At 46.9% G+C, this 17,059-nt stretch overlaps 1 protein-coding gene across 6 annotated transcripts in view; it reads right to left on the bottom strand.

Moving 5' to 3' along the window:
- The window catches only part of ENOX1 (ecto-NOX disulfide-thiol exchanger 1), a 609,053-nt gene extending 592,782 nt beyond the window's left edge, over positions 1–16,271 (bottom strand). For all 6 annotated transcript variants that reach the window (XM_079902712.1, XM_079902713.1, XM_079902711.1 and 3 more), the window contains exon 1: positions 15,219–16,271. The gene's annotated coding sequence lies outside the window, so the exon portion shown is untranslated. The remainder of the gene's footprint in view (positions 1–15,218) is intronic.
- Between the last annotated feature and the right edge of the window lie 788 nt (positions 16,272–17,059).

The raw sequence follows: 17,059 nt of genomic DNA, 5'->3' as shown, positions 1-17,059 counted from the left end.
AATGGTCCAAGTAGAAGGAAGCCAGGACTTTTTTTTTTTAATGATTTGTTTGTTTGATGATTAAGGGAAGCTCTCTTTCTCTGGACAGTGAATGGGCCCCTAGAACCACAGCTATTTTGCCACCATGAGGAGCATGAAAAAGAGCAGGAAAGAGAAAATTATAAAGAAAGAAATCCTAAATCCCAACTAAATCATGCCTGAAGACCCTACCTACTGGATTTTTCAGTATGTTCCTATTATCTAAGCTAGTTTGCCCTGGGATTTGCATTACTTACAATGAAAAGCATCTAATACAACTATTCGGTCATTAAAAAGATGAGATATAGGGCTTCCGTGGTGGCGCAGTGGTTGAGAGTCCGCCTGCCGATGCAGGGGACATGGGCTCGTGCCCCAGTCCGGGAAGATCCCACATGCCGCGGAGGGGCTGGGCCCGTGAGCCATGGCCGCAGAGCCTGCGCGTCCGGAGTGCTCCACAACGGGAGAGGCCACAACACTGAGAGACCCGCGTACCGCAAAAAAAAAAAAAAAAGATGAGATATATTTGTTGACATGGCAAGATGCCCAGAACATGTCATTAGAACAACACAGCAGATTACAGAATAGCATGTACAGCAAAATTCCATTTATTTAGAATTTTATCTGTATCTTGTGTGTGTATGTACGTGTGTATATGTAATATATATGTGTGTGTGTGTATACATATATATATATATATTTATATGTATACACACACACACACACAGAGACAGAGAAAGACAGACAGAGACAGAGAGATATTCCTGGAAGAATTTTACTAAAATGTCAGCAATGGTTAACTGTATTATTTCCGAAGAATTTTCCTTTCCTTTTTGTATTCTTGTATAGTGTTTGCTCTCGTACAACAACATGCATTTTGGGGGGAGGGGCCGCAGAAAAATCAAGCTTTAAACAAAGCTGGCTATTTACTGATTCTGTTTCCCTCTAGTGTGAAAGAAGGGGACGGCTTTGCCTCATATCCCTCTCCAAACTGAAGTGTTCCGAGGGGGGGAAAAAAAATTGAAGATGCTACCCAGGCACTCAAAATATTATTTCATTATAAAATTCCATGACAAAGCAATGAAACTGCTTTAAGATCTGAATTTGTACATGCTGAAAAAGAAACACAGCCAGAGGTGCCTAAGTGTCTTTCTAGAAGAGTGGAAATGATATTAATCAAAAGGAAACATCTTCTTAAAGAAGCTGAGCACTTCATTTTCCGAAAAGGGAAAGCGGCAGTGGCGGGAGGGCGGGAGGTGGAGAGAGGGTAACACACGTGACAGTGAGCACAGAAAGTACCCAGGGGCGGCTGGTGTGGGGTGCTACCATGCTGACATGCAGAGGGTTCAGCCCTTCGCTGCTGCTGGACATCCATACCCTTTGCTCATGGGGAAGACCTCCCACCCCAAAGCCTAACCCCACTCCTCAGCAGTGGAGGACGATTACAGTCACTTTAAATCACTTCAAGCCAACTAGAAAACCGGATGCTCTCTGTGAGCTTTTTCAGTTCTAAAGGTATAATTTAACCAAACATATTACATAAATTGTTGGGAGGACGAGGATTATCTGAAAGGTCCAAACACCACTAGGATAGAAACATCTGAGCGGCTTAGACTTGGCTCGAAGTGACATCTCTGAGAGGAAGAACTGGGTTAGAAAAACGTACCGAAGGCAAATGGGAAACAGAAGTCAAAGACAAAAACCTTGATCTGTTTATTGGTGATTTTTACTACAGCTTGTAGGATTTTCTGACAATAAAGTCTCAGAAACTCTGGCTCTAAAATCAGTTAAGTAAACATCTCTTCGAAGTAGCAGGAATCTTGTAGATATAAGGTGACTCCAAAAATACTAGGATGGTTTGTTTTAGAAGTTAATTTCCTGCACGTGTTTCTTTTACAATAAATTACTATATTGTACCTACACTGTATTTCATGATAATGCCATGGCTCACAGTCAGTCACCGTTTAATTCTGGGAGAGTCCCAACACTCCACGAAAGGAAAGAATCAAAGATAAACACCACCCATAAAATTGTCTATATTACACATCTGCCTTTGGGATCAAGTTAAAGATACATCTCTGGAAAGCATCCCTCCCACTCAAAATCACAAGCATGCCCTAGGTTATCCATTTGTCTATTCTGTGTCTCGTTCTAACTCATCCCACTTGGATGGACTGTTGGCCGCCTTCAACCTGAAAGGGCATCAGAATGAGAAAGAAGACACTGAGTGGTTCTCACACCTCAGTTCCAGTAAGAAGCCCCTTAGGGACCCTCTTCAGTCCTTCTGCATCAGTATCTTGAGGTGGGCTTAAGAAGCTGTACTTTTAACAAGCATCCTACATAGATCTAAACAGGGTACGGATCACCCTTTGGGGAAGAGTGACGTAGGTTATTACAAGGTGACCAAATCCCTTAACAGATCATCAAACCCGATTAGATGACTCTCCTTGGATCATTCCATCCTTCTCCACATCTATGGTCACTACTCTTGCCCCTTGTCCAGGAGGTCATTACCACCACCTCTCCCTGGAGTTGACCCCAGTTTCCAAGTTGGTTGTCTTGCTTCCGCTCTTGCCCTCTCCGATTCCTTCTCCAGAAACTTGCCAGAAAGATCTTCCACACTACAGATCGCACCACGTGACTCCCCCCGAAACCCTTCAATAACTGCTTCGTGGGTAGGGATTTCCATTCCTGGTGATGAAAATGTTTTAGAATAGACACAGGTGGCAACTGCACAACACTGTGAATATACTAAATGCCACTGAATGGTTCACTTTAAAATGGTTCACCTTATGTTGTATAAGTTTCACCCCAATTTAAAGAAAAAGAAAAAAGAAAAACAAAACAAAAACTTTTCAATGGCGCCCCACTGCACTTAGGCTAAAATTCAAAGTCCTCAGCCTGGCCTGGTAGGTCTGGCATCATCAGGCCCTAACCTACATCTCAGAGCCTTATTCCAGCCACTGTCACCCTCACTCTCTGCACTCCAGCCGCACTGGCTATCTTCCAGTGACTCTTTCTCACATCTGGGCCTCACACATGGGACCCTCCCCACCACCTTGCCGTGGGATAACCCCAGTCAACCTTCAGGTCTTAATTTATAAATTACTCTCCCATATAGGCCTTCCCCGACCACCTCATGGTATCCTTTCAGAGAAATCTGGTCTCTTCCAAGAACTTATCATGAGCTCCAATTACATAATGATTTTTGTTTTACTTGATATTTTTTCCAGTAAACTATGGACTCCCAGGAGGACAGGACCAGGGACTTTTGTTCGCTACTGCATTCCCAGAACCTAGTGGGAACCTGGAAACCATAAATACCTACTCATTTGGCACAAAGATTATGTAGCATGCTTTGCTCCAAAAACATTAAATCTCTACTACAAAATGAGTATCGAGCTAGGTCACAATATGATGGGAGATTTAAAATATATATGTCGACATTAATAACTAGATGAGAAAAATCAGAAACTACTTAGGGCCAACTCAACACAGGACGGAGAACACCCACCAGGCACAGAAAGCAACCTCTCTGCCTGCTACGGCACCTGCTTTGTGTTTCTGGACAGAATCAAGTCCCTGATGCTCAAGGAAATGCCTTTTAAAAACTCTCTCCTTGTGCCACTGCACATCGCTGAGTAATAAGGAAAGAAACGGAGGCTGTACCTTTGCAGAAAGATGCAACTGAACTAGGTAAAAGACCAGGCTTCAGATGGAGGTCAGGAGAAACCGCGGGCTGCCCTCACATGGGCACCACTTTCTTGAAGGAAAGTGCATAGAGTCCAACCCAGGAAGAAAGGACCTTCAACTCAGTCTGTTCTGAGGGATTTTTTTTTGAAGGGAAATAGAGGAGAAACTCACATAAGAGCAGCCATAATTGGTATTTTGTTACTAAACAAACTGTTCTTCAGTGATTATAGGTGTGCGAGTGATTTATTCTTTCCAATCTTGCATTTGTATTAACTAGAACCCTAATTTGTCCAAGAGGCTGAAAAGTGTCTTAATTACTTGCCTTCAAAGCTTATGCCCATTTAAAATAAGCTTATTTCTTTTCCATTGTCAGCTCACCCAGAGCCACCTAATCCACAGTCCTCCCACCCAGGTCTCAACACTTGGGATCACCGGGCAGAGGAGAGGCCAGCGAGTGGCCCAGCTCCAAGGACATCCATCTGTGCAAAATCCGGTGCACCAGCCCATAGAACATTCTCCAGCCCTGTTCCCCCTGCAAGGGCAGGAGAACGTCAAGACCTGAGCACATTTACCACCCATGCCATAGGCTATTCTTCTACTTAAACTCTTTTAGATAGTGTATAGTATATAAGTATATAAGTATAATTTTACACTTAAACTCTTCTCTCGCCGAAGCTCTGGGCTTTCCCAAGCCCCAGTCCCTAGACCTGGTGGTGAATTTAGAGTAACCCCATGAGTGCTGCAACGCCTGAAGGTACTGCTCCTGACATCTGAGGATGGGGCACCTACAACTGGGTTGTCTGTGCGACCTCTTGGCATCTTAGTCGGAGAGAGCTCTAAAGCCTTCTCCTTGCTCCAACTCCCAGCTCTCTGTGCTTGGCTGGGGACCCCCCGGAGAAGGGACAAAGCTGCCCGATGCGGCCAACTATGGGACCAATATGGGGGCAACCAACAAGACTGCTCTCCGACAGGGGGAGGAGCCTGAACAGAGTCCTTAAGGTAGTGCGCGAGGCCACCACGCCAGCTGGCCACCGGCTCGGCTTCCTCTGACGTGGCTTCTCAATCGGCTTTAGCGTCGAAGGTGCTCCTGGAGTCCTAGCCCCTTCTTCCCAAAGCATCCTTATTAACGTTCTCACCGATGATTCTGTTAGAGAACCACGCGCGCTTCTATAGGAGATGAGGGGGAGGAGCCTGGTAACACATTTAGAAAGCACGCTTGTGCAGGGAAGTGAAGCGCTGGCACAACCAAATCCTTAGGGGGCAGAGGTGTAACCTGTAACCCAGAGGACGTTCGGGAGTGAGTCATGAGACCAACATGTTAATACGGGCATAAGGATATTACCCACGGAGGTAAGGTCAGTAAGAACCACTGGCAGAAACTCAGGTAGAGATGGTGAGTAAAAAGAGGAGCTCAAGGACAGACTAACAAGGACACTAGGAGAGGTTGCCAAAATGCCGAATAAATGTGACAAAGGGAAATCAGTGCTTGGAAAACCAGAGACTAGGAGGGGATGAATAGTCAGTAAAGGAGGCTCCTGGTGGGAGGAGTGACGTTCTAAATGCAGGTACTTTCTGCCACGATTGGAGCTGGCCAGACTTTTGCAGCGGAAGAAGCCAAAATGTCAGAAAGAGGAAAACGTCATCAGAGTGACACCATGCCCACGCTTTCCGGACCTGGGGACTGTCTAACTAGGAAAATAGGAATCTCTTCAAGTATTTTTCACGGAGGAAATTTACGAGAGAGAATTGGTTACTCAGGTGATGGGGGAGCAGGGAGCCTACACGTGACAGTGAGATAATCCAGAGATCAGCAAGGGCAGGTAGCTGCCGCCTTGCCTAGGCTGACAACAGACAACGGAAGGAGGGGCTGCTGCTGGAGTCCACGGGCCAAGGTCACTTGTGAGCAGCTAGAACCAGAGGAGGTCTGTCAAGCATGAGTGGTGCTACCGGGGAGGGATTCCCTCCGCCCGGGAACGCCGCGCGAAGCTGGAGGAAAGAAAAAAATACTGGCTTTGCCCTTCTCCCTGCTGTCTCCCACGTGCCTTCCACGGGCTGAACACAGCAAGACAGCTGACTCGGAAACCTGGGTGAACAGCCTGCAGGGGTGAGCCTCCGGCGCACGGAGGGGAAGTGGGGGGGAAGGCCAGGAAGCCTGGGGCAAGGACCAGGAGTCACAGCGAGCTGTAATAAGCAAGCCTCTTTCCCAACAGATACACTTTTAAAAGGTTTGTTTACTGCCATATAATGGTCACACAGGAATAAATTAAGTGGAAGCCATACCTGCCGGACTGGCCTATTGACCTTCCTGCTGCGTGCAGGTGACCCTGATCTACTCTGCACAGTCCCCGAGCTGCAAGGGTTGGGGGGGTTTATTCTATAGTTCATACCCTTTCTTCAGTTACAATTAATCCAAGACTAGTCTTAAAAAGTGCATTTTTTCCCCCAAAATCCTAGGGGAAAAAGGTTCTTTGAAAAAATTTTAAAATATGAGTATTTAATAGGAGAAAATATACGCATGCACGCCTGGGCCCACACACCCACAAACGAGTACAGGCGAAACTGGGGAAACCTGACCAAGACTGGTGGACCGCAGCGATCCATGTCCTGGTTGCGATGCTGCCCTACAGGTTCGCAAGACATTACCACAGCGGGGAAATGGGTAGAGGGTACACAGGCTCTGACCATGTTATTTCTGACAACTGCACATGAATCTGTAATGATCTCCAAATAAAAAGTTTAATTAAAAACTATCATAAACATGTGCCTACTCTTCTAAATTAATAAGGCCTCTTCCTTGCCACCGTGTTTCACCCATACTGTCTCCGGTCTGTACACTCACAAGCGCAGTGTTTCTACCGTCAGGACTCTGATCTCCCAGTGAAGCAAGGCCCAGTAAACTCTGTGTTGGCCCCCTCTACAACTTCTCAGAATTCCGTCTTCTCTTTGTCATTGGCTCAGTGCTACTTCTGCAGAAATATGACGGTGCTAGGTTGCTCCTGTTTGATTATTCAGGCTTTGCCTTTCTGACTGCAGACGGAGCCAGGACCTTAGTCTTCATGCACGGGACAATTAGGAGACTGCCTGATCTTATTTCAGATCAGCTAACAAGCCTTAACCTGCTCATTTCATGATTAAGAATTCATTTCAAAACCGCTCTCTTCCTGGATGCATGCTTCCCTTCTCCCACCCTCCACACCCTTTGATCTTTGGGAGCTGGTGGCCTAAGACCTAAGGCTGGTGGCCTCCTGGTGGCAGGAGAAACTGCAGAAAAAAGCCTGGCACTTTGACAGACCAAGAGGAAAGAGCCAGCCCACTCCCAGCTACCACTCATTCACTTAGCTAAAATACAGGCTACGGGAGAAGCGGGGAAAACAATAGATAGAAGTGCCTGCTAGGTCTTCCAGAAACTGATGCTGGATGAAAATCCCTTCTTAGCCAAGAGTATGACGGGAAAAAATCACTATTCATTGCAAAATGGACATGCGCTACAGACGTCTCTCCAACTTTCCTCTACCACTCCACGAATCCCGCCAGTAAAATATAACTTTCTTCCCTTAATGATCTGGTGGTAAATTATTTATATGCTTCAGTTTATCTTTCTGTCTTCTTTTATTTATGCCCAGAACTGTACTACTTAACTCTAGAGAGCCTGACCACGATTACAGGCAAGGCAGAGGCGTCTCAGCCCTTTAGGGCGTATCGAGCTGGAGGGACAGCAGGCCGAGCCGCGGGTGCAGGACTGATGTCTCCGTCTTGGAATGAGCTAAGTGAGTACACATCTCAGGCCTCTTGGTCCTGCTGACTTTTCCAGCCAGCTTCCCACCCAAATCATTCTTGCATCCTTTCCCCATCTCCAGCCTCCCAGTCACAATCTTCTCGGTTTGTCTAGGCACCGCCACCTCCTAGCTGGTCTCCATGCCCCCAACTCTTCCTCTGTCAATCCATTCCCCACACACCTGCCGGCAAGGTCGTTCTCAGCTGCAGATCAAGAGTAACAATGCCCTCACCTTAATTCTTCGGTAGCTCTCTATCACCTGAGGCCGGAGTGCCCAAATTTGCCTAATGAAGAAAACCAGTGGGGGCATTATTTTAAAAATAAATGAAGCAGATTCTTCAGTATCTTACGTTGGGTTTCTCCAGAAACAGACCTTGAGACAGAATTTATTTACGTTTTTCCTTTTTTTTTTTCTTTTGGCCATACTGCGTGGCATGCGGAACTTCCCTAACCAGGGATGGAACCCGGGTCCCCTGCAGTGGAAGCGTGGAGTCTTAACTACTGGACCACCAGGGAAGTCCATGAAAGAATTTCAATGCAAGCTATTCATCTGGGAGGGGATCCTAGGAAGGACTAGTACGGGAAAGGAAGGCAGCCAAGAAAGCCCAGATTATCTAGCAGACGGCCACCATGGGCAACATCATCAGTCTCACTAGGGGATCCTGGGACACAGCGTAGGACACACATCAGTCTCTGCAGCTGATGGGCCAAGATGCTAGGGTACTGCCACCCAGCTCTCTTCAATCATTGGATGAGGTCCACTCCTGGGGCCATCTAACTTTGCTGCCCTACAGCTGCCCCACATGTGACAGAGAAAGCCCTCAGGTGGAGAACAGTAGGTGCTTGCAGAAGAATTCTGCAGATGTGCGTGGGAGCAGTGAGCATCCGGGCATACGAATGTGTCTACTCGACTTGGCGTGTCCCTGAAAAGTCTGATTCGGGGGGCCGGGGCTGGGACCCAGGAATCAGTACTGTGGCAAGAACGGGAAGATTGTGAAACACTGACCCATATCATAAAATTCCAAATCTTTGATGGGTCTTACTAGTTCTTCCATGGTCCGCCCCCTGCCCTGTTCTCCAAACCTCCTCTCCCTTCCCTCCCCGCAGCACAGTCACTTGTAAACCACACTGAATTTGTGTACTTCCTGCAAGTCTTCCCTGCAGGCAGCATATTCTCTGCTACAAGCAGGAACTGTGCCTTAATAATCTCTATGATCTCCAAAGCCAGATACTATGCCAGTCATACAGTAAATGCTCCATAAATGTTTGTTAAAGAAATCAGCCTAAAAGGAACTAGTATGGTATTACTTACATAGGTTCTGTGGACATAACTATCTTCCCTATCTCTCAAAATAGTAGTAAAATGAAACAGGTATCTATTGAGCACCTAATATGTAGAAGACACTCAGGAATCCCTCCAGAAAAGCTCTATAACCTTTGATCAGCATACACCTTAACAGACACTTGCTGCTACAGAACTGTGAATTAAACCCTACAAGCGAGACAAACAACGGAGGTGGTGGTGGAAAGGTGAAGGATGCTTTACGGGGAACTGGAAGCCTGTCAGGCTTTACCCTACCTGGTGATTCTGCCAGGGCTGTCCCCAGAGACACGGTCGCCCTTCACATACTTCACAAAGATGGAGCAGGATGAAGAAGAAAGTCTTATTTCAATGCCACTGATCTCTCAGGATTAAGACTTCTTCCAATCACCAGAAATTTGGTACCTGGGACCTCTATGGTAACTCTGGGCTCTATCCCTTAAATGCACAACAGCTTCTGTGGTTTTCAAGCTACTCAAGGTGCTCTCTTGCAAACCAAAGCAGAGGTCTGGACAGTCGGAGTCACTAAAGACCTCATCGGCGGCTTTTCTCCCCGTCTGGGTTGTTAACCACAGCGCCCTGGCCACACTCCAGTCTGGATAATTACACGGGGGGGAACAGATTTCACCCTCCAGCTCCAGCTAAATAAAGTATTCCTTCGGCTCAGCTGCCGTTACCTTTGTTATGCTGCTGTGGGCTATTAAAGTGCTCTTCTGTACTTAGGATGGCTGTATTTGTGAAAAATCAATACCCTTGATATAATTTTCTACACCAACAAGAAGTATATTCCAAAATATCACCGGCTAAGTTAGTTGTTTTGACATGTTTTTATACACGGCCAGAAACAATTAGAAAAGTACAATCATTTCTCCTCCATTTCCCCAACTTTTGCTATTCATGCAGATACAGACTGAAATATTTGCAGCATCACATAAAGGAGGCGGCAGGTGCATACTCCACAAAATACACACTAAGTGTCTACCACGTGGCAGGCTCTGTTGCGGGTACTGTTGTAAGGGTCATGGGTTATGTTCTCAGCATAAACTTGAAATTTTTCCAAAGGGAATAATTCAATTTAATTCTTCCTCTGCTGCTACGTTTCTGAGAATCTGAATATACCAGCTTTACTTAAAATCTATCATATACAAGTCTCCCAATCAAATACTATTTCCATCTACTCTTTAAAAAAAAAAAGAATCTACAGGACCTTAAACTCAATGTGTATGTGGGTGGGTGTGGAAGTATATGTGTGTCTAAGAGTGAGAAAATATGCTTTCTTGGCCAGCCTGAAGGGCAGCAAATGGGATGCTGCTTGGATAAATATTTATTTGTTTGCTTGTTTAGCAATCATCCTATTTGTGTGGGTGAGAGTTTACAGGTTATAATAGCAGAAGCTGACATAAGGGAATGGAAAACGCAAATATCTCTTGTTTAAACCTCTTTACTGTATGAAAAAAATACAAATCAGGCCCTTTGGTGCTCTATCGTTAGGATGAAAACCATGAAAAGGAAAAGAATGCAAACACGTACGCATACATATTCTCTTGAACATGAAGAGAGGAGAGGGAAGTTCATTAAATTTCAAGATTCCAGTGGAATAAATTAAATGTATGAAGTACAGGATATTTAACATCATGCCACGCAAAGAGAAATGGTTCTGAATTTTTAAAAATAATAATAACCTTAAAATTCAGATTAATCCTAGGGGATCCAAAGCAAGCACTTGTCCTGAACAAACTACAACCAGACTGTGAAAAATGATTTTAAAAATCAGTGACGTTCACTTGAAATCTGCGAAATTATTATTCTGCTTGGAAATCCTTCGAGCTAGAACAAGTTAACAGCAGACTTCTAAAACTAGGTTAAACATGCTGTAAATCAATTTATTTCCCCTACAAATCTGCTACAGTGCATGCTTTTCTGGTGAAAATGGCTCTGCAATGGTACTTAATACTGTCACTACACTGTTTCTCCAACCAGTCCAATCCAAGTTCCTCTTCCAGTTAAGGTGTATTAAAGTTCAATGACTACCTTTGTCATAAATAATAAATAACAGAATACAGATTCTTTAAAATAGCATAAGGAACCTCAAAATGTATCACACATGCAATACATTGCCTAAGTTTAGAAAAAAGCCTTAATAATGCACATGTGATCCAAGTTCGCCACCCAGTACTCCATTCATTATCATTTCAGAGTTCAGAGGCAATCTGCACTATTGCCATCTCTCACAGATAGATGAGTTGTCCTCCACAAGCAGGCTTCAGGTAACACCTTTGGCAAGACAGCTTTGATAAAAGACTGAAACGAAGATTATGCAGCTGCACAGTCTGTCCCATGTACTCTATTTTTTTTTAATTTTTATTTTATATTGGTGCATAGGTGATGAACGATGTTGTGTTACTTTCAGGTGAATCACAGCAAAGTGATTCAGTTATACCTATACATGTATCTATTCTTTTTCAAATTCTTTTCTTATTTAGGTTATTACAAAATATTGAGCAGCGTTCCCTGTGCTATACAGTAGGTCCTTGTTGGTTATCTGCTTTAAATGTAGCAGTGTGTACATGTCAATCCCAAACTCCCAATCTATCCACCCTGCCACCCTTCACCCCTGGTAACCATAAATTCGTTCTCTGTGAGTCTGTTTCTGTTTTGTAAATAAGTTCGTTTGTATCTTTTTTTTTTTTTTTGAGCCCGGATCACTAGATCAACAGTACATCTAAACAGTACGTCTATCACGTTACAGACAGACCACAAGACGTGATTAATTAGCTGTAATGGTTAAACTCTTGCAGGTATACAAGCTGACCAACACAATCCTCAATCTCATCCCCATTTAAAATTCATTTAGAGAATAATAGATCATTAAAGGTTGTCCAAAGATGTAAACAATTACCAAAGCAAGGGACTGGGCTTCCCCAGTTTGAGGAAAGAGGTGGAAAGTCACAGGACTTTCCGTGACTGAGGGCTGAATACACAATACATCTAAAACCATAATGTAGCCTGGTGTCAACACTGAATTTTGACTCCCAAATATTACTGTATTTTCTAAGTATCTTTATTAGGATAAAAATCTTGGTTACAAATTCTGTGTAAAGAACAAAGAAAGAATAATTTGAGGGAGGAAACAGGAGAAAATTTTTCAAGTGTGACCCAAGGCAAGACATCCTGGAGATGACTCTGTAACCAGGCTCAAATCACAACACCTAACTGTGCCTCAGTGTCCCTTAAAACTAAAGGGTTAGGCCAAAGCATCAGTCTCTGACTCCCTCCCGGCAGTAAAATCCAGTCACCTATTTAGGTATCACAGAGAACTCAAGTTTTTGTAAAATCCTAAGAGCATCTAACGGCAGCAGAAAATGTGCTTACGGTGCTTAATGACTATGAAGGGAAGAATGAGAAGGGTCTAAACAATCCTCCCAGGCTTGCATTTTTCAGTTTATACTATAGGCTTAGGGGGGCAACTGAAATTAGATGCTTCATTTCATCCCACAATACCAATATAATTATTATAATAAAAATTTTAAATGTACATTTTAAAAACATCCCCAAAAGGAAACCACTTCACCTTCCTCAAATGAAAGTTAGTAGATCATCATTTGGAGGGTTGCGATGCTTGAGCTACAGTTATGAGTGTCAGGACGTGGAAGCAGCTGTCACTGCTTTGTTTTTCATTCACAGTAGGTGGTTGCCAAGCAACAAAATACTATTGTCTGTTTCCATGATCTATGGGCCAATTTTACGGGTGATAATGCTTTCCACAGTTTAAAACAGGGCCACCATTTGGACAACGAGAAATGAGAAAAAATTCTAAGGATGACAATAACATATATATAACTAAACACACTGAATGTACCCCCGAATTATGTGTATAAATATATAGCTGTGTGCTGATATACATACACACATTTTGCGTGTGTGTGTGTGTGACTATATATATTTTTGTTCTACCTACTTCCAACCCATCTCAATTTGATAGGCCAAAAACTAGAATCTAAATCCCTGAGGGCAAATCAAAGCATGACCTGGAGATATGAAAACACAGTAAGAATTATTTTCTCAACAATAGCAATAATTACCAATTTGCCAGATGTATCAAATTCTGTCCTTTGAATACAAAGTTCTTCAGTCAGAAAAGTAATTCTACTTATATAAAAATAATAAATGGAAAGCCTTTACTATCTACTTTGGAATCATCAAACATATTTAATATGTCGTTTTACTTCAAATCATCTGCTACCACTGCGTACAAAGATAATAATTCAAGTGGGAATAGTCTGCTTTTCTTTACACCCAAGAATCTTAACATATATTCACTTTTTAAATAATTGAACTGTGCTCCCTGGAATAGCCTCATGTGATTCCCCACTTTGTTTTGATATTGGTCCCTAGGGAATAACAGTCATGCTATGTTGCTCTTGCATATTTCACTAGCTTACAAATAAAATAATGCACAGTGTACTCACTATAAAGTTGTCAACATTAGCTTGCATCAGTTGCTGTTTGTTTTCCACTGACAAGGCTTCTAAAGATAAGAATTACAATATTCTTAGATGTACAGACACAACATCAAAACAGCCTGAAGGAATTAAAGCTGGAAAGTGCTAGAGGCAATCATGCTTTGAAATGAAGAGAAATCAGTGTCACTTACGCACACACATATATTTCTGCAAAGACCCTAAAAAATGCCAGAACAGTCTTTGGATTTTATGCAATGCTCGTCCGTCTCCCTTCACAATACCCCAAAGCACTTTAACTATTTAGTGCATCCCTCTAAAGGAGCCTTTGAAATTCACTTTTTGAAATTCATTACCACTTGCAAATCGATATATCGCAAGAAACTGGAATAAGCAAAACCCATTACGTGGATTGACATTATTACTATAAAATATATCAAAAGGGCAACGTTAGCAAGACAGAAACAAAGTGTGTTAAATAATGAACTGAATACTAGTCAAAATTACTTTTCCGGACAGAGCCATCTTCAGCAAAACGCTCCCGGGAGCGCCCATCCGGGTTTCTCCTTCACGTCTCACCCCACACATGACCCACTTCCTTCTCCCTCAGCTTCTCAAGGTTGCTCACCTGTGTCTGGCCCTCACCAAAAAACAATTTCCTTCTCACTTTCTCCACCCTCTTCATAACCATTAGGCACCCATTGCTGTCTCCAAACTACCGGACTCAAATCTGCAGCCCAGTTTGCCACGAACCTCCCCATAAGCACTTGTTTCCCTCATCCTTCTAGATCTGCTTTAAAAATCGCCACCACCGAGCAAATACAATATTAACAAAAATAAGGTTACAAGCCAGTTTTTTCTTTTAATGTCACAGCAGCAAAATGTTGAGAAAAAAACAGAAAAGGAGAAAAGCAGGAGCGCATTTGGAGGAAGGCGGGTGAGAGCGTAGTTATACACAATAGGACGAGAGGATCCAACCGAGCCCCGCTTCCCCACCTGTCGACCCCAACTTCCCCCATGTGCGCGCCGCGGGATGACAACCACAACACTCCAAACCACCCCCCCGGAAAGGAGGCGGGGTTACGCCTTCAGCCAATCAGGACCCGCAAGCCCCAGGTGTCCAACCTATGGGGTGGCCGTGGCAGTGCAGGGGGAGGACGTGGGGTGGTCGGGGAGGGGCGGCGTCCGTGGGAGGCGCGCACGTGTGGAGTCCGGAGAAGTGGGGAGGCGGCAGGCGTCCGGCTACCGAGGCGTAGGCTCTGCACCCTGGCAGCCGCCGAGTCCTGCTGCCCAATGCCTCTCTTGCCTCGGGCTGGACCGGGCCTCCCGCCGAGGAAAACCAGTCCACTGTGTCTGAGTTCCCCGAATAAGGGGACAGTCACAAATAACAACAATAGTACCTAGTTCAGACAAGGCGGGGAGGAAAGTTTCCGGCCCGCACCCAGAGGAGTCCGCCACGGCTGGGAGAAGGGATGCAGGGCGGGAGGGTGACAACCGGGAAAGAAGAGAGCAGTGGGAGGGCTGCGCGAGCAGGACGCGAACCCGGGTGCGGTTCAGGGGGCGGCGGGCAGCGGGGTGCGCTGTCCAAGGTGCACGGGAGGTGGTAGGCGCGCGGCGGGCGCGGAGCCCGCAGCCAACACTAGCTGGCGGCGCGGGGGAGAGCTGAGAATAGCTGTCTGGGGCGCCAGGCGCCCCCAGGCTCGTAAAAGTCACCCGGCTGGAGCTGAGGTAGGGAGGGGAAGGGCGCGGGGGGCTGCGGTGAAGCCCACACGGTCCCCTGCCCCCCTCCCTACCGGCCTCACCTCTAGCTCCATTCCCCTCCCCCCGAGCCCACTCCCCTCCGAGCCTCTGTCCTGGTGCCGCGGCGGCGGCAGCAGCGGCGGCGGCGGGACCGCGGAACCCTCGCTCCGAGCCTGGACGCCCCGGGGATGCTGCGGGCCCCGGAGCAGCTTACCTGGGGCTGCGGTACCGGTAGCGAAGGCAGCCAGCCGCGCGGACTCGGGCGCGGCGCGGCTCCTCCTCGCCTCGGCGTCCTCCTTCTCCGCTTCTCCCCGGACTCGGTCCAGGGCACGGAGCTCTGAGACCGCGCCGGGCTGCAGCTACCTTTCCCACCGCCGCCTCGGCCGCGCTACCGCAGACAGAGGACGCCCAGTGGCGGCTGGAAGCCTGTGTGAGTAGCGGCGCCGGAGAGAGTGGGATCTGCTGAGAGGCGCTGGAGACTCCGCGGCTCAGGGCGCGCGGCCGTGCGCACGCGCGCCGGCGAGTGTGAGTGTGTGTGTGTGAGCGAGCGTGCGCGCGCGCGCCCACGGGAAGGGGGAGTCGCGAGGGGAGAGGGAGAGAGGCCGAGAGACACTCGCAGGGACCGAGGCGAAATTCTTCGCCCTCGGAAATCCGTAAACCAGGGAAAAGAGGATCGAACGTGCGTGTGGCCCGGGGGAGCTGCCCGCGGGGCGGTGGCAGAGGAGGAGGGGAAGGCAGCGCGGCGCGCGCGGGCTCCAAATCCGAGCTGGGCTGGGCCGAGCGGAACGCGCAGCCACCGATGCAGCAGAGGCGGCGCCCGCAGCCCACTGTCGCGCTGCTCCCTCTAGGGAGGGGCCGGGCCGCTCGCTCCCGCCACCGCCGCTGTCCGGACTTCTCGGCTGGGCGCGTGGGGACGGGGATCGAGCCCCCACCGTGGCCACCGCAGCCTTGGAGGCGCTCGGCCTGCTGAGGGGCCGAGCGGGGAACCCGGCGCACGTGGCCGATTACCGGCTGGAGCCGGCGCGTGCAAGAGCTGCGGGCGTGGAGTGGGCGGTGGAACCCGTTGGAGCGCGGCCTGCCGCCTAGACTGGGTAGAGGAAGCCGGGCGGGGGAGCGAGGGTGAGGCCGGTCAAGGGTGCGGTCAGCAGGCACAGTCGAGGGTTGTGAGGGCTTCCACTCCGGGCGGAATGTTGCCTTTTTTCCTCCTCGGAGGCCACTTTTCCTCGAAGTTATCCACTTCCCAGGTAAAAGTGCCGGCTTCCTCTTTGTTCGGATTCAGCTAACTGTGCAGGCATCCGACTTCTTTGAAGTCCGGCTTCTCCAAGAACCGGCCAGCCTGGCGCCGCTCTTGGCCCTTTAAACCTCTACTCTCTCATTCAGCCAAGCTACAGTGTATACCATAGAAATAAAATTTTCAGGCACATTTACGTGCCCTTTCTCCTAAAAGACTTATTGTCCTAGCGGTATTCTTGTCCATGCTTGTTTTAAATTCTGAATGCACTTTTATTCCCTCAAGAATTTCTTAAAGGGTCATAAGGTCTGGTTGATACTTGAAATACCCTTCCTGGCAAGAATCCTCGGGCAGGGGTGGGGGCAGGGTTTGTGTTTCGTACACTTTTGCATGCCCTCCAGTACTGAGCCCAGCACCGTGTACTTTGTGTGTTCTCTATAAATGCTGAATGAATGACATTGTTTTCTAGCTTCACATGTCCTGAAGGCGAAGACTTGGATGCTGGGAAAGTCATTACCACCCCACCAGGCTTGCTTGATTTTAACTTATACCATTTCCCTGTGTGTGACTATTTTCCCCTTTGTCGGCCAGAGCCCCAGTGCAAAGAATGACAGCAGAGAGTACTGACCCATTGTGCAGTCTCACCAAGGTGCTGGCAGAGATCACTCTGCAGAGAACCCGATGGGGCACCTGGGTGTGAGAAGGCTAAAGCGTGCTTCATTTCAATCCTGGGGGAATCCAGTCTCTCAACATGAAAGTCACATTTCATTAGCAGTTTATAATGTCTTGTCTAGAGTAGAAGGGCAGGAAAAGAGGTTTAAGAG

Source organism: Stenella coeruleoalba (assembly GCF_951394435.1).
Source record: "Stenella coeruleoalba genome assembly, chromosome: 18".
NCBI lineage: Eukaryota > Metazoa > Chordata > Mammalia > Artiodactyla > Delphinidae > Stenella > Stenella coeruleoalba.
The sequence above is the reverse complement of the archived record's forward strand: the minus strand, read 5'-3'. Positions and strand labels throughout refer to the sequence as shown.